Source organism: Leopardus geoffroyi, chromosome C1 (assembly GCF_018350155.1).
Source record: "Leopardus geoffroyi isolate Oge1 chromosome C1, O.geoffroyi_Oge1_pat1.0, whole genome shotgun sequence".
Lineage (NCBI taxonomy): Eukaryota > Metazoa > Chordata > Mammalia > Carnivora > Felidae > Leopardus > Leopardus geoffroyi.
In genome coordinates this window covers 81,831,895-81,858,847 of record NC_059328.1, presented here as the reverse complement: position 1 = coordinate 81,858,847, position 26,953 = coordinate 81,831,895, and the positions used below count along the sequence as shown (strand labels likewise).

At 37.0% G+C, this 26,953-nt stretch overlaps 1 long non-coding RNA gene across 7 annotated transcripts in view; it reads right to left on the bottom strand.

Annotated features, from left to right (window-relative positions):
• The window catches only part of LOC123598288, a 41,828-nt gene that overhangs the window by 5,524 nt on the left and 9,351 nt on the right, over nucleotides 1–26,953 (bottom strand). For 2 of the 7 annotated variants that reach the window (XR_006712512.1, XR_006712517.1), the window contains exons 3-4: nucleotides 15,496–15,560; nucleotides 428–497 (exon numbers count right to left, since the gene is read on the bottom strand). This is a non-coding gene — a long non-coding RNA (uncharacterized LOC123598288). Of the gene's footprint in view, nucleotides 1–427; nucleotides 498–1,718; nucleotides 1,869–15,495; nucleotides 15,561–17,878; nucleotides 17,996–26,953 lie in introns of those variants that run through there. The other 5 variants (XR_006712514.1, XR_006712516.1, XR_006712515.1 and 2 more) reach the window with 5 other exon arrangements.

Sequence of the window (26,953 nt, the reverse complement as noted above, 5' to 3'; positions counted from 1 at the left end):
TCATATTGCATGAGAGAATTTTGGGTTAGTAGTCTGTAACATCAATGTCCTGGCCAAATATTCCTCCAGGATTTCATGCACTCACGATCTGTGTGTACAGACCTCAGTTCAGGCAAAGCTACTAGACAAACAGAGACTTAGTGTAACCCAGCACGCCCTGTTCAGCTTGGATGTACAGAGTTTGATTTCTTATCAACATGAGAGCTATTTGGAACAATGGAAAATTGTTTTCCATTTCCACTTCTCTAAACTATGGTAATATAAAATCTCTATTTGGCTTATGTGTGACTGGGTGGTTAGTATGAATAGAAAAACTAAAATATGACCTGGTAACACCCCATTTGCATTATTTTGTGGTTTCAAAAAAACTTAATTTTAAGTGTACTTTTTTAAATGTGTCTTTATCTTGTCATGCTTTTAAAATTACCTGGTAAATATCTCATGTGAGGAGCAGAGTCATCTTAGCAATGGGCAACCTGGAAGGAAGTCTCTGTTGCCTGAAAATAGAAGAATATTAAGTGGGCACACAGAACATGTGCATGTGTCCACAAAATGTGCACATGTACACACACACACACACACACACACACACACACACACAGTGGAAGCAGTAATCAGAGAATCTGGAGAGCTCTACACTCCAGAGGAAAAAAAAAATTAAATATCTTTTCTGCTTTTTTCCCTTTCTAACAAAATTTCATCATACAAGTTTGAAATGTAGAATACATTTCAGTTTGATATTAATCAGGATAAGAGAACCTGAAGTACAGGAAGAAGAATGTTTGACACCATGAACAATGATCTAGGAATGTTATTGATGTCATTTGACTAAATGCATTTTTGGTAAGCCAAGGAGCCTACGTTGGCCACCACGATGGTATAAACAACATGTGGCTATATGCATTTAAGGTCTTAAAAATGACTCCACCCCTATCATCTACAGTAAAAGAAAAATGTTTATAATAATACATATATTGACTTCTGCTTTCTAGTCAATAACAAGATTTATTGTCCCACTCTTCAGTCAATTTTAACCTCTTTGGGTCAACAAATCTTGATATTGATCTCAACAGAAGTCAATACCTGCTTATTACTTACCTCCACATTTAGACGCCTACCAACAATTCTTATGGGCATTTCCTTGACAGACAAAAGTGAATACTTGCTGTCTACTTTCTATACAAGATACATTTTTGTAGGCTTTGTATATATTGTCACTTTTACAAGCCTAAGTTCAGATTTAGTTATAAAACTAAATGAGAAAAGAAGATAAGTTCAAATATCTGTAAGTATAAACTAGAGAACTTTAATATTCCCTTATCATTTCCTAAGTAACAAAAATCATGATCTTTATATTAATTGTTCTCCAGTCATTTCCTACATCAAAGATAATTAGACAACAATGTATTTTTTATTTACCAAAGAAAGAACACAAAAGTATTTTTAAGAGTGAAAACTATTATGATGGTATTATATAAAGGTTAAAATTCTAGCCTACTTTAAATGCTTTCAAAAGCAAGAAAAACAGACTAGTCACGCATTCCAGCAAATGTCTGCCAAGTTCTAACTTCTAAACATGGAGATATTTGAGATGTGTAACTTCCACCCTAGTCAAAGATATTCGAGGTTAGATAACTAAACAGCTTTCAGGAAAAAATTTTTGTTTGTTTGTTCGCCTGGCAACTGAAAAGAAATGAAGATCAAGGAAGCAGCCTCACCTAGACTTTTTAATGAACATGAGACAAGTCCTACCAAAGGCATTTATTAAACCATCCCCCAAAATTGTTTGTTCCGCTTCTGGATGCAGTTCTGGTTCCATAAGACCTCTAGGTGTAAAACAGCATCATCAGCTGTCTTGCTAACCTCACCTGTTGAAATATTAAAAAGGAAAAAAACACCAATATGTACAAACCCAGGGGCAGACAAAGCAAAATACACTCAAGGCTGTAAGGAATTAATTTTTCAAATTCAATAAATAAACCTCCATTGCATATGTATGCTAAAATGCTTAAAATTAAAATTCACAAATACTTATCGTCTGTGCTGCCCTTGAGATACTTTACCTTCTCTGGATTGACTCACAACATCATGAAGTCCACATTTAAAAACTGTGTCTTGCCACAGGCAAAATGCCAATAAATAATAACAAAAAAGGGAAGAAAGAAAATGACAAATGGAGCCAGGTAACACAGATCGCTATAACACCACCTGAAGTTTGCTGTTGCACACTTTTTCTATTTTCCAGAGGAAAATCAAATTGTAAATCAAATGTGAAGAAACTGAAAATGGAACATTAGGACTAAAAAAGAACACTGAAATACTTAAATGTATGTTAATTCAGAATATGTGTAAGCTTTCACAGTAATTTAAAGCAGTTTTCTAAAAGATGTGAAAGCATGTTCTTTCAATAGTCACTACTAGCTTGTTAATCAGTTTTTGAGCTTTGTCTAAAAGAGTTAAGTTTTTAAAACCTGCCACTAATTTTACATTGTGCTTCCTGAATAAATCCATTAGCTTTCCCTATAAGTCTTAGTTTCTATTTGCCAAAATAACTTGTTCAAAGTGAAAGATGCAGTAGAGAAAAAAAAAATAAAGCCCATTGTGTTATGATAACCAAACTTCTTTTGCAAATATAATTTAATCATGTTGTGGGTGTAGACACACTGTAAAGTCATCTTGCAGGTCCATTTTTTAATTCTTTCCCCCCTCACTTCCCAGAGATTAAGGAAACAGAGTTGTGCGCCTTCAACTTTGCAAGGCTGGAAATGTGAAAAGACTGTGTGAATAGGACATCCATGAAATGGCTATATTCTATGATGTTTCTGCTAATTTGTAATGGATTTAGGAAAGATGGAGAAGAGAAAAGATTTCTCAAGCTCAGCACTACTGCCATTTTGGATGGATAATATTTTATTGCGGATGGGGGGGGTGGTTCTCCTGTGTATTATAGGATTTTTAGCGGAACCCCTTGCCCCTGCCCCACCAAGATGCTAGTGGTACCCCCTTCCCAGTTGTGACAACCAAAACTATCTCCAGATATTGCCATTTGTCTCACGGGGGATAGGATTGTCATACCAAAATAGACTATTATAGGTAAAACATCAAGATATATTGTAAAACCATCTGTTACTCTACTCCTGACAGACTGGCTCAAATTGATGGCCATTTTGGATTACTGTAGGCAAAAAGATAATTACTCAACCATTCCTGCCAAAGTTCTTTATTCTGCTCATGAATTGAGTCCTAGTTCCCTAATACCTCTAGGTGTCAGACAGAATCAACAACCTTTTATTAAGTGAAAACACAGAATGGCAGCCCTTAAAAGCCAAGTCTACAAGTCCAGATAGAGAGTAGAATCTTAGAATTTTAGAACTGGAAGGAAACTGGGAGAACATCTATGCAAACATCCTCTTTTTATAGATGGACAGTGAACCTAGCAAGGATATGTGTCATGCCCAACATCACCTAGCCATTTAGTGGCTGAGTTAAGAATCCAAACCATAAACTGCAATTCCAGATTCTTTCCTCTAGACCCACTGTAGGCCTGTTTGTTACGGTAGATTATGAGTTACACATGGAACTCATGGAATGGGGTTTTACCAACCCCATTTGTATATGTAAATTTAAGGGGTGGTGACAATATCATATCGGTACAGTTTGTTTCACGTTTTTTAAGCATGAGACCTTATGGCTTTGATCATCATCTCAGGTGATAATTTTCCTGGACTTGCCTGATCCTGAGTTCAGTACTCAGCATGTTCAATATGTTGCTTTCTTTTGGAAGATGTTATGACTGTAAATAATAAAATGTTATTAGATATTTTCATCTAAATATTTCTTTATCTTCTAAAACTTATCCTTTTCCCAAATCCCCCTCCAGATTTATCTAACTCTATGATATTCCTAGTTTAAAAACTCACATTTCCCTTTACTTATTTCTTTTTATTTCTTGTGTTATTTGCCAATTTCTAAATCCCGTCAATTGCTTTTCTTCCTAATATTTTGAAAAAAGTCTTTTTTTTCATATTCATTGCCATCACACTGTGGAGTATGTAGGCTAATATGCCATGCCAAATTTATTGTGCCATATTTAGTCTTTTTTTCTATCTACTACCAAATCTATCTTGCATACAACCATCTGAGGATTCTGTAGTATTTTATGTCATGAATATACCAATAAATATTAATTGAACAATTCCTGGGTCAAGGCAATATTCTAGGCATAATTGCTAGGTAGAAGTGATGAGGTGGGGCATGGGGAGAAGGGGATTGTAGACAAAAAGTTTTAGATAGGGTCCTTACTTTTAGAGTTTATATTTCTCTTGAAATGTGCATTGCAGTAAACTAAAAAGTTTAGTGCAAGATCGCACAGTACTTGCAAATAGGTGCATATAGAAACAACATTTTGCATTTCAAATTCCTAAGATGATACATTTTCTCAAAATTCCAGTTTAAAGATAAATTCTAATGATAGTTTGAAAAGACCTTAAAATCCATTTGTGATAATCTCAACACCGTTCTTTCCCATGTATGCTTGTTACAGCAACCAGTTCTGCAATGGCAGCAAACCTTGTATGGTAATAGCTGATGTTACCATCTGCTCTTTGCAAATTAGAAGGTCATTTATAGTACATGCTCAGACTGACCAGTGAATATGTGGCTGGGGCCATTTTGAGGGGACCCTTCTAGTTTTTCAGAAACTATTGGCCACATCAATATTTATTCCGAGCTATTTATTCACAAGCTGTTTTTTCACCTCTCCATCAGTGTCCTATCTCCTAGGTTTCCTTTGTTGTCTTCATATTAGAGATGGAACCCAGGCCCTTAAATGTAGTAGCAGGTTTGTGAGACTGGTGTCCTATCAGAATTGTCTCAGTTTGTTCTGTTTTGGGTAGCGATTTAGCATTCCTGTGTAATAGGTGTCCTTTTAGTTAAAGTTATACATTCTTTCTGTGTAAAAGATGGTTGTAATTGTCACTTCTGTGTACAAGACATCTTTTTTCGTGTGTGGCCTATCTCCAATTTTTCTAGGCACACATCTTCTCTTGGCATCCATGTTGTTTATGGGAATGACCATATTATACAATATGACTTTGACCTTGGGTGCCACAGTTGATTGACTCAATAGTTAGAATCTTATCCAAACTGGACCACTGAAACTCTTCCCTGAAATTTTGAATTTATGAGTTACTTATTTATTTAGTGAAGCATAGCTGACACACAGTGTTACCTTAGTTTTAGGTATACAGTATATTCATCAAGTCTGTATGTTATGCTGTACTTACCATAAGTGTAGGTAGCTACCATCTGTCACAATACCATGCTATTACAATACTATTGATTATATTCCTTATGCTGGACCTTTTATCTCTATGACTTATCCATTCCATAACTGGAAAGCTGTACCTCCCACTCCTCTTCACCCATCTTGCCCATCTGACTCCCCTTTCCCCTATGGCCCCTATCAATTTGCACTCTCATAAATATTTAGAAGTCTGTTTCGGCTTTTTGTTTGTTCATTTGTTTTGTTTTTTAGATTTCACATATAAGTGAAATCATATGGTATTTGTCTTTCTCTGACTTATTTTACTTAGTGAAATTTTGAATTTTAGGGTGGGAGTTTTGGCAATCTCTCTTGTAATCAAAGATGTAAAATGTAAATTAACCTGGGAGCTCCTTCAGTGGCCAGTTTTATGACCTGAATTGGAACCAACTGGTTTACACAAGGAGGAAAAGAAATGGAACGATGACTAAAAAGGTACATTGACTAGAAATAGTCTTCTATTCCCTGGTGGTTCTGGTAGTGCCTGAGCCCTGCTACATTATTGAACTTTTCGTGGCTGAGATTTTTCTTGGATTCCCTGGGATATCTCATTATTCTCCCCAGAATCCCTCCAATTTCTGTAAGCATTTCAAGTTGGCTTTTTTGGTCACTTGCAATTAAAATATGTGTCAAGAATACATTCTGCCTTTGCAAATCCATGAGAGGAACATGTAGTTTTGAATGGCCCAGTCTAAGGGCCATGAATGGTTAAACAGTCACACAGCTGTGTGCAAACACACATACACCCCTATACAGATCCTAAAATGTGTGTAGTCTAGACTCTATCTTATAAAATAATAAAGGCCACAGATATAATTGTTAAGAAGAGGCAAATTAGAATTTACACTATTATTATTTGGTTCAAAACTTTTATTCTTATCCATTGTCATTAAAATGTAAACCCTTGAGTCTGGTGTTCTAGATCTGCCATAAATTGCCCATAGGATACCTGTGGAAAGGACCCTTCATCATTTCTATAAAGTTCCTCCCTGCTGCTCCTCACTAAGTTCTTTTGCCATTATTTCCTGCCTACGAGGTCCTGCCCTCTTCCTCTATGCCCAATGAAAGTCCTCCTTATCCTTCATGGCCACATTTAGTTCCCTTCCCTGAGTTCTTGGGCCACAGAGGGCTCTTCATTCTCTGAAATCTTGTAGCTGTTATTATTTTAATCATTTTCTTAACATTTACTATTTGTGCCATAGTTAATTAACTATTTTAGTGGTGCTGGTTTTAATTCTTTCTGGGAGATTATAGGCAAGCTCTTTGAGGGTAGAGATTGTGTCATCCTTTTTTTTTTTTTTTTTTTTTTTTTTAATTGCACCTTCCTCCTGCCCTGCATCTACTAAAAGTGAGCATTTGGTAGTGTGCTTTATTTGAATTTGCATATACAAGAGTAAAATATGGTATATTCCCTAAGGGAACCAATTATAAATTTTACTTAAAGGGGCATTAAAAAATTAAATTACAAAGCTCATATTAGCAGAAGATAAAAAAGTTTAACCAGCAGCTGCTACACATACAGGGGCATTCGAGTATTAATTACAGATATAAATCTGAAAGTAAGAGAGCATGTGAGTAAATTGGGAGGTATGATGGTTAAGGAGAAGGAGAAAATAGCCAAACCTGACTTAATGTATTTCTTTTTCCTAAATCAAGGGAAGTCTGTGAATTCTCTAACCCACTAGACTGTAAGCTCCATGACGCCAATTATCACACCTGCTCTGTTCATCACACTAAAGCCAGTTCCCTGGTTCTCTGTCTTGTGGGATTCAACCACTAGTGGGAAGGAACCACCATTACATAACCAGAATATATTTTGTAGTGAATATTTCTGCAGAGATCACATACACTTTCTAGCATTTCCAGAATTTATACCCAGTTTCTGCAATAGCAACTAGGGACTGATTGACATTAATAAAGTATTAGGAATACCATTGATGAAATGCATATAGTCAGGGAAGTAAAACCTCTGTGCCATGGAATCTAAAGTCACAGGAATTGCAGTTAGGAAGACTGACAGCTGCCATTAACAAGGATCTCTGATAAAAAGAAGTGACCAAACCCAACTGGGAAGAGCATCAGACTAGACCAATGTAGATAAGCAGTGGACAAAGAAGCTGATGTGAAGAGTGGCATAGAAAGGATTCAAACTAGAACCAGAGGGACATTCCCTAGCTTCTCTTAGTTAAGGGTTTCATTAGTATCTTAGTGAGGAATTTTTGGTGATTTTATCAGTCATATTTCTCTAGATTGCACTACAGAAACAGTGACCTTTGACTCTAAGTGGCTTGAGACCACAAAGCTTGATTGCATTTCAGGTGGGCTGCAAGTCCACTGAGGGCTTATTACACCTGCTGCTTATTGTGGAACTCAGACCCATAGAGCACCTGCTACCTGGGATCCTGCAGAATAAGGATTGCCAAATGCAGCAAACAAAAATAGAAAACACCTAGTTAAATTTGAATTTTAGATAAACAAATGATTTTTTTTTTTAGTGTAACTGTGTCTCATGCAATATCTGGTACATATACCAAAAAAGTTATTTGTTTTTCATATAGTTCAAATTGAACTGCACGTCCTTTTTTTTTTTTTTTCTGGCAAAAGAGAAATGATGTGACTTTAAATTTTCTCAGAAGTGGCACTTGAAAGTGCTGCTATAAACATTGGGGTACAAGTGCCCCTATGCATCAGTACTCCTGTGTCCCTTGGGTAAATTCCTAGCAGTGCTATTTTAGGATGAGCACTGAGTGTTGTATGGAAACCAATTTGACAATAAATTACATATTAAAAGAAAAAGTGGCACTTGACACTTCCACTTCTTTTTTTTTATTTCTTCATTTTGAGAGAGAGAGAGACAGAGCACACAAGTGGGGAAGGGGCCAAGACAGAGGGAGAGAGAGAGAATCCCAAGCAGGCTAGGCACTACCAGTGCAGAACCTGATGTGGGGCTCGAACCCATGAACCGTGATATCATGACCTGAACTGAAGTCAGGAGCCGAACACTTAACGACTGAGCCACCCAGGTGCCCCTTGACACTTCCACTTTTACTCATTGGCCAAAAAAGATATGACTAAGTCTGACATTAATGGGTTGAGAGGTGTAATCCTCCCTTAGAGTAGGCCTAGGAAGGAGGGAGCAGCAGTATGATGATGGTACTACAGTATCCTCTATTTCAGTACTAAGTAAAGAATGCAAAGTTCATTTCATAGTATGTGTGGGTTTGTAGTTTTCAGTGATCTTTTTTTCATCTTTGAAAAGGAGCTAAAACAGCTCCTTCAGTTAGTGTGAAGGAGAAGTAGCTGGAACAGGAAGGCCTACCTGACATTTGCTATCTCTCATTCTCTGAGCTTTAGAGGAAAGCAGTTCTTTGTGGCTCTGCTCCTAGTAAAGGGGACCACTCGAGTTTGACAATGAGGGGTCATTTATGTTATGTTGACTGTATTAGGCCCCATTATTTTAGGGCAAGGCTCCCGATGACAGTGAATGAACAGGGAACTGAGAATGGAAATCTGAGAGGGTGAAGGATGTTGCCAGCAAGGGCTAACATACCTCTGAAGTGTTTATGTTTGCCTGGGGCCCATAGCCTCTCCCATACCTCCTTCTTGGGGATGGCCTTCTTTCTTTATACACACAATACAGGCTCTTCTTTGTAACTATTTGTCCTGTTAAATGTACCCCATATTCATATTTCCTTACATTTCAAAGGACATTTTGCTGGGGGAGAGGGCAGTGGTGGATAGAGATATGGGCTGGTGATATACAGGATTTTCTTCATCTCTAAAGCCCTTCTGGTTTAGCCCAAGGTCTTACATATATTCAGAATCTTTACTGAGAATTATTTTCTAACTTTTCTTACTTTTGCCTGTCCCAGAATTCATTGTTAACTTAGTACAACATGTGGAAATTTCTCCCAGTTGATTTCCAAGGTCAATCATAACAGTTAAATCTCTGAAATAGCCTGAATATAATGAATGTGTATCATCTGCATTGACTTGTTTTGCTGGGTTTTTCTTTTCAGTTAAAGGCTGTTTCTAAATATTATTTTCCTACTACATTATAATGTGCTTTATATTCAGAGTTTGCCTAAACAGGACATTTGGCTAATGAAGTGAGATAATAGGGAATTAAATGGTTTTCAGTGTGAAGGGAACAACATTATTTACAGGGTATATTGCCGATTAAGGAAAAGAAAAGACTTTTTTTCTTAAAGAAAAAAAAAGACAAGATAATAATTAAGGTCCTTAAACACACAGTCATACAGTCATTCCCAACCTGTGATATGGTGTGATCACATGGGATTTCCTAATTTAATATCAATCACAAAATTATAGTTCTTTCATATTGAACATGCTGGTATAAAATGGGACTTACACACTGCCTGTCACAATTTCTGACAATTATCATGTACTTTTAGATGAAAAGTATGGTTAGTTTGAAAACACACGAGACCCTAAAATCCCATAAATATGTTTTTTTCAGATGGCATTACTTCATCACAGTGCCATCAGCACTGTGAACTATATGACTTTTTTATTTTAAGCACTGGGGATTGACAAACTAGTTTAAAACAATGGGACAGAATCTACAGATATTAAGACAAATTTTTATGTAAATACACTGTGTGCTCCAGGCTACAGTAAAGCTTACTTAACCCTATTAACAAGTTATTTTACTCTTAAGTATGTAATTTATTGATAATTTTCTGCTTTCTTTAAAAAATAAATTGATAGTTTTCAGTTTTGTACCTGTGTATAGTTTTTTTAAACAACAAAAACAAATTATTCTGTAGTTGAGGATGAAGATTCCAGAAGTGAGAGGAGCATTTTAAGATCATCTAGTTCCAGCATGGCTGAATCTAGTCCGGGTCCTGCTACTCCCCACTACTTTGCTTCTGGCCAATGTTGCCGATCAGTGGAATTGGACCCTTTTTAATCCAGATGTTCAGGTAGTCAACTGGCAAACCGGTCTGACTTGGAGACAAGATGGAACAATTTTGCTGATGCTGAAGAGTCCAACCCCTTTATCTTACAGAGTAAGCGGACATGGGCCCTAGACAGTCTGTGAGAGGGCAGAACTGGGACTGGGTCCATTTTGATTTATAAATACAGTGCTCATCCTCTTTACCAGATGGTTTAGACAATTTAATTTAATGCAGATACTTTAAAATGGCATTTTATTTTTGCATGGCATTATTGGCATAAAATATTACACAGTCATTATCTCAGTAATGTCAGAAGAGAAACAGAAGAGAAAATAGTCCTCTTATTTCCATGCACAATTAGTGAAAAAAAATGGAGTTGCAAAAAAGCATAAAAATAGTATATAGAAATACTATTTTGTGAATAATTCAAATTACTTCCAGCATTGTTCAATGAACTTTATGTCCTCAGTTGTTTAAAATGGTTGGGGGAGTGGGGAGAGAATGAGAGTCCCATAGTCTTTGAAATGGCAGATTCTTTCTTTAGAGGACTCGGACTTAAACTGATGCTAAGACTGGTTTAATCAGTAATCTGTCATCTGATGATAAATTGATCTGCTGTAGAAAATAGGAGGGGACTAAGAACTAGGAGACAGAGGGAGCCCAGCATTCCTGGTAAACACCACAAGATGGGGAATCTACATTTTCACCTTGTGCTCCATGTCTTTGGGCATAATGTCTCATGCTGGGGAAACAGTAATTAATTAGTGCCCGTCTTCAGTTTTGAGTCAGCTAGAGAGTACACACAGAGAACTGTTTATTTTAGCAATACTTGTTTGTTGTTTCATAAATACCTGTTCCATAGTTTCACCTTCAGGTAGGGACAGTTCAAGGCATAACTGATAAGCAAAGAAATCAGTTTTCATTGTCACTAGCTTTGTATTGTTACAGTTTTTTCACTATCTGCTGGAGGCCAGCTCCAGCAACCAGGGGTTCCCGAAGGAAGAACGGCGTCGGTGAAAATAAAACAAAATTAAAATAAAAAACTAAAAAGTAAAAAACTAAAATAAAAAATAAAACTAAAATAAAAATGGACACAGACAACAGCAGTGTGTTGAACTGGCCGATTTATTGTAGCAAACATGACATTATATATGATAGTTGATTTCCTTGTAGCATATGTCATCTATGTTTTTCTAACATTACCTAACTTTGAAAATGTTCCTATGTGTAATCAACCTTTAAGAAGTAACATGGCGATTTTCCCCTAGTTTTCTCGCATACACTTTGATTATTGATTAATTTCTTACATTATTCCATTATGCATCTGCGTTTGTCTATAATCTACAAAGCATTTGCTTTGCTGTTCTCATGAAAGGCCCTCCATTTCTCAACACCTCAAGTGGAACAGTTATAGGGACATGACCTCCTAACCACAATGAGCCCAGAAGAACAATGTGTTTGCCTCGGTCCGAGGTGCCAGAAAGGGGCTGAAAAAGCCTTAGAAACCCATGCCTCATACATTCTCAGAGAGACAATGCGTCTAGGAACCAATGAACCATTCTGTACCTTAACTGACTAGGTTCAGTCATCATCTGGAATGCCTCTGGGGGGCCAGGTGGGCCTAGGGGTTGAAATCATGTGTGCCCAGAGATACACTCCTTAGTTGCCGGAGTGAGGCTATCAAATCCATTGTCTCTCCTTTACAGGCTGTCTTTGCTGGTAAATGTATGAGGCTATCCCTCCTTTAAGTAGAGGAGTCTCCATAGGGGATGGCGAGGGCTAAACGTTAAGGCCGCTCAGTTTCTTGCGGAACCTTATTTTCTTCCCTAATGGTTCTTTTCCCAGGGGGCCTGCCGAGGGCAATTCCCCAACAGACAATACCCCAGGTAGTTTTAAGGCCAAATTACCTAAAACCTGGAGTACAAGAAGCTTCACTGTCGGTGGTCCACCTTGCAGTCACCAATCCGTCCACAGCCCGGGCCTTGCCACTCAGGCTGGGATAGCTCAGTTTCCAGCAACTATCCTCTGCTCCCCCCACCTTCCTTCCCCAGCTTAGTGACACACACTTCATTTCTCTGAGATATTCTCTGCCATGGACTATTAAGACCTGTATATTAACACTTGATTTTAGGTAAAGATCTGATGATATCATTAATACTGAAATGTAATCGATTAATAAAATATTATCTTCCACAGGGGTATTTACATTTTAACAGGCAAACAAATCCTTAAATCAAAGAAATCAGAGTTTTTCTGTTTGGTTTGGTGACAGATATTTTGGTGGGATCTTCTCACCAGACTTCTGACACATGCAGGATCCAATCTTATTAGCTGGGCAAGATGGTGAAGTGTAAGCTTAGAGGTTATTGTTATGAAAGTCAAACAGCTTTGATGAGCTTGAGGAAGAAATGACCACAATGAGGGATTGAGTTATAAATGTAGAAATGAACTTTGTCTCCTGAAAAATAATTTTATTTATGACTGATCTTGATGTAAGGAACCCTATGATTTTGTTTTCTGTTTCAAATGGTTGCTGTTCCCTCATGGACCCCATTCTGAGGGGGCAATGTTGTGTCTCTTTTTTGAGATCTCTTCCTTCTGGTAACATGATGCTCAACCCCTTACAAAGACCTTTATGCTTCATCTTCAGGCTGAAACCCTAATCATTGAGTCATGAGAAGGATCATGCATACATGCTGTTTAATAATTGTTCCTTTTTCCCCTTTTCATCCCCACCCAAATGCACTTTATAAACACAAATTATTAAATAAAAATGAACACACATTATCTCTGTGATCATACCACCATCACAAATTTCTCTAGAACCGGAAGAAACTGCCATTGGGTAATCAGATCATAGTGAAGTGGATTATAAAAAATGAGTGAAATTGTTAGTGTTTGCAGCAACATATTCTTAAACACATAGTTTGGTGATAGCTATCATAAAATGTTTAAAAGTGAAAGAAACTAGGGAATTAGGGCCTAAGAATAAGATGGGGAAAAAATAGCAAAAGGAACATGACAGTTTAAGTTTTGATGATTGTACTACTCAGAATTCAAATGGGATAAACTCCAGTAGTATTTTGAACTGTAGACAGATGGACAAAGAAAGGACAACAGGCAGATTCCTGTACCCTGCATTTAACAGAAAGGTTGATGAAGTTAAAAAGAAAATAGTGGGATACAGTAAGAGCTACAGAAGAAATATTAAGGATGGAATTTTCTAGTTTTCCTCAATGTGAAAGGGAGAGCAACTATGTCTTATGTTTTGAGTGGATGCTACTTACTAAGGGGCTCTTGAAGCTGCACTGAGCAATATTGAGTGACCACTGGGTGTGTCTGAATGGCAGAAGACCCGAGGAATATGGAAAACCTTAGCCTGACCTCTGCTCTTGCTGAGCTTTCTAACCTTTCTCACAAAATGTGTGTCCATTATTAGTAATGTATATAAAAGTGCCTTCTACCAAAGAGGGAAGTAGGTCAAGGGCCTAGGAAATGAAACAGGTTTAATACGTTCTGTTTGTATTCTTATTACCTCTTTAAAAGCAATATTTGAAAGAAAGATACAGGGGACAATATTCAGTAACACAACTTTAAAAATTAACATAATAAGGAAGTGAATCACTAAAGCTGCAAGAAGAGACTTCTGTAAATGCTACAATGATGTACTTTCCCTCTGGACAGAAGTCTGAGGGGAAAAAAAAATAAACTTTTTTCTAAGCCTAAGCCTTCATAGAACCAAACTCTACAGGTATTTGGAGGCATTATGCCTTGAGATATTTTGCCAAGGAAGTGGTGTTTCACTCTCTAGTATAGAAAACTACATTCTCACACACACACACACACACACACACACACACACACACACACACACACGAAAGAAAAAAAATCATACCTCCATTCAGTGCCCAAGTTGTCATCAGAAAGGAAAAGGTTGGAGTTCATTTATCATGTGCATTTCTATGGCTACGGAGATAATTGGGTTGATTCCATCTAGCCTTCACTTCTCTCACATTTTAACTGAAAAGCCTCCAGAGTGTTAGAAGCACAGAGCTGGCCTGAGACTTGAGGGGTCTTCACTTAGGCAGCAGTGGACCAAAATGACAACCAGTGGACAGACCAAGCAGTCTGTGGGACCAGGGGCCTAGTGTGTTACTGCTTGAAACTTATAGGCAAGTGGGTGGGGGTAGTCTGTGCATCCTGTACTTGTGTTTGGTTTGAAAATACTTACAGTCTAGGGGTGCTAGGTGGCTCAGTTGGTTACGTGTCCGACTTCAGCTCAGGTCATGACCTCTCAGTTTGTGAGTTCGAGCCACTCATCGGGCTCTGCGCTGAAAGCCTGGAGCCTGCTTGGGATTCTGTGTCTCCCTCTCTCTCTGCCCCTCCCCGACTCATGCTCTGTCTCTCTCTCTCTGTCTTGAAAATAAATAAACGTTAAAAAAAGGAAATACTTACAGTCTTCATTTCTGGATACATTTTATTTAACATTTTTATCATAGCATTTCTGTCAAGGCGAATACCTGACATCAGGTCCGCCATCAGCCTGCAGAATTTAAACTGAGTGTGGCTGCTTAAAATAAAGGACTCAAGGGCAAATGGCATTGAAAGCAGCAGAGAGTATATATAACCAGCCTGGAACTTTTGGGTAGTGTTAAAACAGGCATACATTTAATATTGTTTTCACTTTTCATCATCAAACCCATCCCTGTTAAAACTTTGAAGGTTCAGTTGGTCAAGTTTTATGATTGAGTGGACTCTGAGCACGCTCAAGGTATGTGTAGGAAATTAATTTCTAAGCTCTTCTAACTCTGAGTCTCTAAGGTTTATTCTCTCTATGTGTTGTTTGCATAATGCACTTTTGTACAGCTAAAGCACTACCTATAAAGGGATTATTTTCATATTCAGCACATTAAAAATCCAGCTCAATTCACAGATCCCATTCTGTGTTTATGCCTGAGATAACAGGTGAAAAGTATCTCATTACAAGTGTCCATGAAGCAAACATAAGAATGCGAATGTTTGGGGAGAGAATGTACCCCTACTGAAATTAATTCCCCAGTGGTTTTATTAAAGTCTGCAAATTGCATTATTTTCCCATCATATTTGAAATATTGCCCTCCCTTAATGCCTGCTCTAACCCATGCCATGCCATCTTCCCTGGAGTGTCTAGACATGGTGTCTTAGATTTATGTGTATGATCTCAGTGTGTTACAACATCACTCCTGACTAATGCATTATTACAATACTTACAGATATTCCCAAGTGCCACTGTATTGATTAGAAAATCACCAATCTGCATATGCACACCATCTGTGCTGCGGAGAAGCAAAAAAATGCAGGATGACATTTGCCTGATTCGAGGGAAGATTCAGAAACCACTAATAGAACGAAGAGGGAATTCTCTTTTCAAAGAAGGAATTCAGCTTTTTAGAATAAAAAAAAAGTACATAAAAATTTTTATAGAACTATAAAGTGTAAACCTAGAGTGTTTAAAACTACTCATTTCTCTCTCCTTTCAGGTAGATGGAAAGGCTGGGTCTCAGCATGCAAACAGCATGCTTAACCATTTAGATCCTGAAAATGATACTATATCAGGACCACTGGTACCATGAAATTGATAAATCTCAGCTCAACTGCCGCAGCCCTTTGGTAGAAAAGCTGCCTGTAGTGAGCAGTCCGTTGTGTCTCAGTGGAAAGGCCAAAAGCGTGCCTGCAAAAGATGAATGAGGCACTCACCTACTGGGCTGAAATGCTTTTAAAGGACAGGAATCTGTTTATCTTTGATTGATTGTTCAGTCTGATACTTTCCTTTATAAAGTTTATTGACTACAAGAACATAAATCAAAGAAAAACAAATCACAGGTTCAATTTTGGGGGCATTGACATCCTGCCATCTCTGCAGCAACTGCTCATACAAGTCAAGGGGCAGGAAGAAGGATGCAAGTAACTAGGGGGAAAAAATCACATGATGGAAATGGCCACTAGCAAAGCTCTACTCTCATGATTCTCCTAACAGCTCTTTAGGTAGTGAATGTCTTGATACATACTACAGTGCCAGGAGTTTAGGCAGCTCCTAGAATGTGAATGGTCAAAAAAAAAAAAAAGGATCTTTTAAACAACTAATTGCAAGCGACACTGTCAGATCTGCCATTTTTTAATGTCCTGTATTATTGATCAATCTGTCTCCAGTCTTACACATTTGAGTGTATGTATTTCACTCTCTCCTATTCTTAAGAAAAAAGATGTAAATACTGAAACAAGAACTACAGTGGCATTTGAGTGAACTGAGAGGATAGCAGCAGGACGCTCTAATCACATGCCTACTCAGTCCTGCCCCATCCCATTGTAGGGAATTCTTGTCTTGCCATCCTTGCCTTTAAGGAGCTCTTGTCTGCCAGGATTATGGGGTAAACTCTAACAATGGTATAACCCGGGTGGATTTGTGCCAGTCACCCTCATGAAGGATCACATTGTGTCTCCTTTTAAACTAAATTTGCTGAGACTAAAATATCTAGAGTCCTCTGTTAGTGCGCCGACATCCAGTTTCCCATTGTGGAGAGTGACGTCATTCTCATTCCCATTGTGGAGAGAACAGCATCCTTCTCAAAATTTGCCCTTTTGAAATATCCCAGACATAAAAAATTAAAAAAAAATTGCATTCTTCATTCCCTAGGCATTTTTCAAAATGGTTGCCTTTCTAGTTTTTGCTTTTTAGGCAACTGTTTATGGGATACTTCAGGATTCAGAGCGGTGTTGTCTTTGGGTTTCAGAAGCCTGTCTCTGTATGAATGAAATACATTTTCTGTATTTCATGCAAAGTCAGTGGGAGCTAGGGGAAAAGGAGGACATATAAACCAGTCCTCTCCAAGTGCGTGTCTGTCAGAATTTCCACTTGCCACCCCAGACAACAGTAGTCATGGTGTTGTAACTGAACCACGAAAAGTAATGCTTGCCACACTGACAGTGGTTGTAGAGAACGAGGGAAGGAGTTTGTTGCTGGAAAGAGTGTAAAACATGTCCTTACTGCTTCTCTGCAGGAACCCAGAGCACCTCACAAAGCCTTCCCAAGAGCAAATATCACTTTGCAGTGGTCACCACTGGCAGAGCCACTAATGAGGCCTAATTGGAGCGACAGGGTCTGCCTGTGCACATTAGCATCTCTAAGTTATCCCAATTAAGGAACAAGATACAGCAGGGTGGGCATTGTTTGGATACCGGTGCCCTGCTTGGGTGTGTTGCAAGGAACAAGGCCAAAGGCTGAGTGCCTCCAGCCACCCGACGTGTGACCTAATTGCTAATTGATGCACAACCTTGGATGGCCTGCTGCTTCTTAATGATGTTTGAGACGGTTTGGGGTCCTAAAACAACAAGCTTGTTTTGGAACAAAGCCAACAATTTATCTTCATTTATTGGTGTTTTCACCCTTTCAGGGGGAAAAAAAAAAGAAATACACATCGCAGGATGGGAATAAGAAACCGTAAGGAAAAAAGGCCCATTGTGGTTAATAGGTAGAAAGTCTAATAGGTAGAGAGTAAGTCAATGTTAAAGAAGATATTTCTGGAGCATTAAGGGGTAAGGGGAAAATAGAAAAATGTGTAGCACATCATAGTCTAAAGATGAGATCACAACAAGAAACGTTTAAAATTTATAGAATTTATTTCAGAATCCACTGCCTATGAGAAATGAATCCATTCTGGATTCATTATCTCATTCCCCACAGTTCACTTTTGGTCTTCACATTTTCAGAGACCTGTGGAATGAGTAGAAAACTTTTAGATGAATTAAAAAGATTGAGAAAGTTGGGCTATTTTTGAAATCATGGAAATGGAGATGGGTTGAAATTTTTTATTCATTATTTATTCATTTAACATGTTTAACCACCTTATATGCTCCAGATACACAGCTAGATGCTAGCTTATAAGGTGTAGAGAACACTATAATCCCTGACTTCATAGATTTATACATTAGCAGAAAAAAGTCATTAAGTGAAAAGAAAAAATAATAGCTGAATTTTATTAAGTTTCTTAGTACCTCCTAGGCCAGGTGAAGGTGTTGATTTAATCTAGAGGTCACAGGGGTTTCCTGAAAATTGGAGTTGACCTTGACATTGAGGAGGCCTTTCCTGTGGTTCTTGGGATACAACTAATTTATAGTTTCCCTTAAAATCATATAGATTAAGGGGCACCTGGGTGGCCGTCGGTTAAGCAGGTGGTTCTTGATCTTAGCTCAGGTCATGATCTCACAGTTTGTGAGTTCGAACCCCACATTAGGCTCTGCGCTGATGGTGTGGAGCCTGCTTGGGATTCAGTCTCTCCTTCTCTCTGCCTCTCCCTTGCTTGTGTTACCTCTCTTAAATATAAGTCAACTTAAAAAAAATCATATAGGTTAATACTTTTACTTTTAAAATCAAGAAGTAACATAAACTTTAATTAAATATGGCATAGTTTAAAAATCCACTTGATTTCTACATAATGACTGATTTAAGTGAGGAAAGGCATAGATTGTGGGAAAAAAGGAAGACAGAAAAGAGCAGAAGAGAGATAGAAAGGGAAGGAAGAAAAACAGTGAGGGAAGAAATATAACCATGGTAATGGGAATACCTATCAACAGACGTGAAAAGAAGAAAGTGCTTGGCAGATACAGATAGGAAAGAAGAAGAAATAGAAGTAAAGGAAGAGATATGGACATGGAAAAAGGCAGTGGGAAGTGCAAAATGTATTGTGGCTTGTGGGGCAATTTCTAGGCTGACATGAACTAATCTGGTCAAATCTTCCTTGTTTTTACATTGTAATTTCTGGAAGTAGTTTCAGCCCCTCATTAACTCATTTCTAAATGCTAAAGGTTAGCCCTTAAACATACTCTTACCATATGATCCAGCAATCATGCTTTTTGATATTTACCTAAAGGAGCTGAAAACTTACATCCACAAAAAACCCTATGCATGAATGTTTATAGTTGGTTTATTGATAATTACCAAAACTTGAGGATGTCCTATTGATAATTACCAAAACCAGGATGCCCTTTAGTAGGTGAATGGATGAAGAAACTGCGGTACATCTAGACAATGGGATATTATTCATCACTAAGTAGAAATGGTCTCTCAAGCCATGAAAAGCCATGGAGGAACCTTAAAATTCATGTTACTAATAAGTGAAAGAAGTCATTTTGAAAAGGCTACATACTGTCTGATTCCAATTAATTCTAGAAAAGGCCAAACTATGGTGACAAGAAGATCAGTGACTGCTGGAGATTAGGGGTAAGGGAAATATGAATGGGTGGGGCACAAATTTGTAGGCAGTGAAAATACTGTGTATTATATCATAATGATGGATACATGGCTTTATAAAATTTTCCAAACCCATAGAATGTACAACCTAAAGAGTGAGCCCTAATGTAAATTATGAACTCTGGATGATAATGAGATGTCAATGTATGTTCATCGGTTGTAACAAATGTACTACTCTTGCTGGCATGTTGATAATGGGGGAGGCTATCCATGTGTGAGGAGGAGATGTATGGAAAATTTCTGTACTTTCTGCAGTTTTTCTGCTCTAAAAAATAAAATCTATTTTTATTTTTTAAAATTTATTTATGGGGAAGGGTTAGAGAGAGGGAGAGAGAATCCCAAGTAGGCTCCCCACTATTAAGCCCTGAGGTGGGGCTTGATGAACTGCAAGATCATGGCCTGAATTGAAATCAAGAATTGGGTGCTTAACTGACTGTGCCTCCCAGGCATCCCGGGATCTATTTTTTAAAAAACTAACGACACACACACACACACACACACATATGCATGCACACACCAGGGGTAGGCACACACCGAAGAGAGACCACGTCCAAGGAGAAGGTGGCCAACTGCAAACCAAGAAGAGAGGCTTCAGAAAAAACTAAAGGTGGTAACACCTTGATTTTGAACTTCTAGCCTCCAGAATGGTGAGAAAATAAATTTCTGCTGTTTAAGTCACTTAATCTGTGGCATGTTGTTGTGACAACCTTACCAAACTAACACAAGGGTTATATCACAACCTAGGGAGTTAACTTTAGAACATGCTGCTTCATACTAGGCATTGTTAACTGCCTACTATCAGGACTTATATCTGCTCTGGCTTTTCTTACCAGACTTCTTTCTTCTTAGTGAATTTTATGCTTGGGGTTCCATTACTAATTTTTAAAAATTTGCTTATAACTTTTACTTTTTATTTATTAAAACTTTAACTTAAATGTAGAGCCTAGTTCATCTTTAAGCATTTTCCCCTCCCACTCCCCACTCCCTAGTTTCCTCAAGTACATGTGTTTGTTTTGTTTTGTTTTGGTAATTATGCAGAAGTGTTACATGCCTGTAGAAAAGTGCAGAGATCACAAATGTATAGTTTGTAAATTTTCACAATATTTCACTGAAATAACAAGCATTCAGATTCAGAAACGGAACATAATCAGGACCTGTTTCCTTGAATTTCCTTGAGACCTGTTTTAGTCACTTGTCTTTTTTCCTGAGAGTAACCATTTTCTCCTTTCTAATGCCACAGGTAGATTTGAACTTTTGTTTAAAGAGGTCTAGTTTTGAACTTTATGTAAGTGGAATTATATAGTATATACTTCCATGTGTAGTTTTTTAGGTCAACATTATGTTGGTGAGATTTGCATAATGCTACATTTGGCTACAGTTCGTTTGTTGTCACTGGAGTATAGAATTCCATTTTATGAATATGTAATAATTCATCCATTCTACTCTTGACAGTTTTTTGGGATTTTTTCAGTTTATGGCTATTATGAATGGTACTTCTATGAAAATTACACAAATTGCTAGGTCATTAAGTACATGCATTCTGTTTTAAATGATACTGCTAAACAGTTTTCCAAAAGATTTTACCACTCCTCAATTTATACCAGCATTGTGTGAGAGTTTTAGTTGATCCAAATTCTGCTAATAACTTGGTTCTGACAGCCTTTTTTATTTTAGCCATTCTGGTGTTGTATACTTGTTAATTGTGGTTTTAATTTTGCATTTTCCTGATAATCCAAGTTGAGCACATTTTGTTTGTCATTTCATTTTGAGACCTATCTGTTCAGTTTTTCCCAATTAAAAAAATTTTTTTTACATTTATTTATTTTTGAGAGACAGAGAGAGACAGAGTGTGAGCAGGGGAGGGGCAGAGAGAGAAGGAGACAGAATCAGAAGCAGGCTTCAGACTCTGAGCTGTCAGCACAGAGCCCAACGCGGGGCTCAAACCCACGAACCATGAGATCATGACCTGAGCCGAAGTCAGACACTTAACCGACTGAGCCACCCAGGTGCCCCAAGTATTTCCCAATTTTAAAAATCGGTTGTCTACCTTTATTTTATTGATTTGTTGGGAGATCTTTATATATTGTGAATAGGAATTCATGACATTGAAATAACTATTACTACCATTTTTGTTTTTTATTGACCTTAATGTTGCCTTTTGACAATTTGAAGTTTTCAATCCTAATGTCCATTTCACCCATTTTTCTTCTTTTTTATCCTTTCTAAGAAAATTATTCTCACCCCAACTCATTAAGATATTCTGTGTTTTCTTCTAAAAGGTATTATACATTTGTTCATTCATTCATTTAAATTTTACTTTTATCTTTCAATCTAGATTCTAATCATTCTGGATTTTGTGTGTGTGTGTGTGTGTGTGTGGTATGAGGAAGGGGGTGAAAGATTTCTTTTTTGTCAAATGGATCTCCAATTGGCCCAGGACCATTTATTAAAAAAATAAATTCCTGACCCCTCTGTAGTGCAGCATCATTGATTTTCACTTTTATTATAGTTAAATGTAGATATTTTTCTGGATTTGTTATTTTATTCTTTATGTCTGTTCTTTTTTTAGTGCCAATACGTCATAGTTTTAACATCTGATAGTGTAAGTTCTCCACCTTTGTTCCTTTTCTTCAAGATACCATGGCAATTTTAGACCTTTGTATATCCATATAAATATTAGAATTATCTTGTCACCTTCCACAAAACAACATGTTGGAATTTTAGTTGGATTTGCAGTGAATCTATTGATCAAGTAAAGGATTGTTGTCTTTAAAACATTTAGCTCTTCAACTCACAAATATGATTTATCTTTCATTTATTTAGGTCTTCTTTACTCTTTTTCAATAGAATTTTATAGTTTTCTCTGTAGAGGTCTGGCACACCAGTTATTAGATTGATTCATAATTTCTGGCTTTTATGCTTTTAGAAATTATACTTAAAAAAATTTTTATCTTCTGATAGTTTGTTGTTAGTGTGTAGTTATATAAATTTTGCATTTTAGCCTGTGTACAGTGACCTGCCAAATTCACTTCTTATGGTTTGTAGATTCTTTTGGATCTTTTTTATACACAGTCATGTCCTCCCAGAACAATGAAATTTTATTTTTTTCTAAATCTAATACCTTTAATTTTATTTTCTTGCCTTATTTCACTGGTTAGGACCCCCCAGTGTGATATTGAAGAAATATGGTGATATTCAGCATCTCATTTTATGACTGTTTTCAGGGGAAAAGTTTTTAATGATTCGTCATTTCAATATTCTGTATTTTTTTTGTGGAAACTACTATTAGATTAAGAGGGGACTATTCTATTCCTAATTTGTAACTTTTTAAACAATAAATAGCTATTCACTTATATCATGCTTTTTCTATATGTATTGAGATGTTCACATATTCTATCTTTTTATCCTCTTAAAAAGGTGAGTTCTGTTTATGGTTTTTTAAATGTTAAATCCACACTCCCATCCCTGGTTGGGATGAATGATCCTTTCTATATATTGCTGGATTCAATTAGTTAATAATTTGCTTAAGAATCTTTTGTAAGTATGTTATTAGAGAGACTGGCATGCATTTTTCTTTCTTGCTAACATTATTGTGAGATTTTATTATCAGTGTAATCTTGTTTCATGAAATGATCTGCTAAGTATTTTGTTTTTCTGTTTCCTGGAAGAGTTTGTATGAGACTATGTTGGCTTTTCTCCATTCCTTTTAAAATTTGACACCTGTTGCCCCTATCCCTGAGCACACACATGCACACATTGTCATTGTGGTGTGATTATGAACTTCAATGTTGATATGGTTGACACGGTACTTCTACTACCTCACTATCACCCAGGTTTGTTTCTCTAGCTTAGTATAAATCAATGAATGCAAATAAGTTTTGGCCATAAGAAAGATTTTGTGCAACATTACACACTAGACATATTCAAGCCATAGTGCTGCTTTCTTTGGATTCATTGGTATTTTAATCAATACCTATAATTCAGCACATTTTCTATCTTGTATTGATCTTGACTTTCTAATGTATGCTGATCTTTTTATGGCTGGATTGAAAGTTTCTTGAGAGCTGAAGCAATAATACATCTTCTGTTTAAAGTATAATATACATACAGTAGAAGTCCCCTATTTGTCTCCTCAGTGATAATTACAATTACAAATTTGGTCTTCATCTTTCACATTCATGTTTTTATGTGTTAATTATATTTGTGTATATAAAAAGGGAATGTAGAATCTTGGTTTTTATAGTTTCAAATGTATTAAAAATGGTATCATGCTATGCATATTATTCTATTAAGGCAATTTGATTTTTCCTTCCGATTGTATTAATAAGTATAACCCCTATCTGACTGCATTGGACCACTTACTCTGCCACCACAATAGTCCAAACTATAATCATATTTCATTTGTAATATTTAAACAGTCTTGTAAATAAGTGGTCATCCTTCTGCTTTTGCTTCCTACCTCTATAGTTTTGGGGGGTTTTGTTATTTATTTTTGAGAGAGAGAGAGAGAGAAAGAGAGAGAGAGAGAGAGAGAGAGAGAGCACAAGTGAGCAGGGGAGGGGCAGAGACAAAGGGAGAGAGAATCCCCAGAAAGCTCCGTATTGTCAGCACATGCTCAATTTCAGGGATGGCTCCATCTCAGGAATGTGAGATCATGACCTGGGCTGAAACCAGGAGCTGGACAATTAACCCACTGCACCCCTCAGGCAGTCCTGTTGTTGTTGTTGTTGTTTTCACTTAGAAGCTTTATGATGCTTTTATAAGTAGAATTAGATAATTTCCTAATCCTCCAAAGACTCCTTCCTCTTTTATTCACAATCTAGGAGCTCTTACTCTATGACCCCCTTGATTACTCTCTTCCTTACTGCCTGAGCCACATGGCCTCCTTGTTTCTTAAACCTCCATATTCGGCCTTCCCACTTCCTGTTCTTTTTGCCTGTAACTTGTTTTCCCCAGATGAACACATGGCTCACTTGCTCAAGTATTCCATGTGTTTCTTTCTCAGTGAAGCTGTCTTTGACCAGTCTATTTATGATTGTAACTCCCCTGGTCCCTCACCTACTCTGTCTAGCTAGCACTCCCTGTCTTGCTTTCCCATCCTTGCCATTATCTGACTGGATAGTTTTAGAATCACATGTATTTGTTGACATTTTGTTTGTTGATTGGGTGTTTCCTCCTCCAAGGGAATATTGAGTCTTGTAAGAGCAGAGGTTTTTGTTTTGTTGACACTATATCCCAAGCACCTAAAATGATGCCTGCAATATAATAACTTTTCAATAAATACTAATTGACAGGATATTCACAGAACGTATTCTGTAGCTTGCTTTATTTCTTCAACTTCACATTTTTGATGTACCTGAAGGTACACGTAAATCCATTCATTTTAACTGATGATGTGTATTATTACATTGTATGAATATACCAGAGTTCATTACTCTGTTTTCATTTTGATAGACATTTCATTTATTTGAAAACTATCCCTCTGTACATTTTTAAGTTAATGCTTTTTTGTTTGTTTTTTAATTCAAGGTAAGAATTACAAAGGATACATGTTTCAGCATATTCTGTGTTGCATTTATGCTTTAAATATATTTTGGTCAAAACCTTGGAGCAGATTTGGCTAATCTGATTTATGGGAAATGTTTATCATTTAACTAAAAGGGCAAACCAGTCTTCATTGTCAAAACAAACACTTATCAGACTTACTTTCTGTCAGAAATATATGACTTTATTTTTCAATTCAAATATGAGTGCTTTATACTCATCTCTATGACAACCAATTCACTTTTGAATTCTAAGATAGATGGAAAGAAAGAAGGATAAAAAGATAAAGACATGGGCCTTGCCTGTTTTTGTCACTTGGATTAAATAAGGCCCTACTCCCTTCAGTATTTTTTAACCATTCTTACTTTTTGCAGTCCTTGGACTTTCCCTTTTGAGCTGTGCATTCTTGAAATATCTCTTCAGCACTGAGAGATTTTTTTAGACCTGGGGCAATCCACCATTGGATTGGATCTCAACTCAAGGATGAGATCTCTCTGTCTCTCAGAGAGATCTACTTGGATCTACCTATGCCTGCATATCATTGTATGAACATCATTGTATACCCCCAGCTGTGTTAATACACCATTAGGAAGAAAACTGCTCCAACTATATATACTTTGAGGTGAATACTTAGATTGAAAGGTAGGGTGCATCCTCAACTCTATTAAATGTTTTTAAGCAGATTTCCAGCATGTTTGATCTAATTTTCACTCTATAATTAGAGCATGAGAATCACCATTGTTCCACCTCCCCTTCTACTATGTCAAATTTTAAAATTTTAAATCACATGGTGTATCTGAAATTTTATCACATTGAAATTTAAATATGTATTTCCATCATGATTATGACATTGAGTTTCTCTGTAATAAGTATATGGCCATTAAGATTACCTATTCTGTGAATTGACAGTTCATATTCTTTGCCAATTTTTCTTTTAGATTACATGCTTTTTACTTATTGATTTATTGAGTGTTTTATATGTCCTCAATGTTGGGGCGCCTGGGTGGCGCAGTCGGTTAAGCGTCCGACTTCAGCCAGGTCACGATCTCGCGGTCCGGGAGTTCGAGCCCCGCGTCAGGCTCTGGGCTGATGGCTCAGAGCCTGGAGCCTGTTTCCGATTCTGTGTCTCCCTCTCTCTCTGCCCCTCCCCCGTTCATGCTCTGTCTCTCTCTGTCCCAAAAATAAATAAACGTTGAAAAAAAAATATTATGTGTCTTCAATGTTAATCTGCATATTTTGCACATATTGCAAAAACTTTCTCCCAAACTATGGCTCTCTTCTTTTTTCAAGAAAACCTTTAAATTAAAACAGTTTTAGATTTACAAAAAAGTTGCAAAGGTAGTACAGAAAATTCCTGTATACCCCGCACCCAGTTTCCCCTATTATTAATTAATACCTGACATTAGTGTGGTACACTTATCATAATTAATGAACCAATATCATATAGTATTATTAAGTAAAATCCATACTTTATTCAAATTTCCTTACCTAATGTCCTCCCCTATCCCCACCCCATTCCAGGATCCCATCCAGGATATCACATTAATTTAGTCATCATATCTCTTAAGGCTTCTCTTGGCTATGACAGTTTCTCAATTTTCCCTTGTTTTTGATGACCTTAATAATTTGAGGAATACTGATCAAGTATTCCTCAGTTGGAATTTGTATGATATTTTTCTCATGGTTATTCTGAGGTTGAAGGGTTTTAGGGAGGAAAATCACAGATGAAAAGTGACATTCTAATGACATCAGATGAAGGGTACATACTATCAACATGACTTATTTACTGTTGATATTAACATCAGTCACCTGAGGTAGTGTTTGTCAGGTTTCTGCATTGTAAAGTAATTCATTTTTTCCCTTTTCCGTATTTTACTC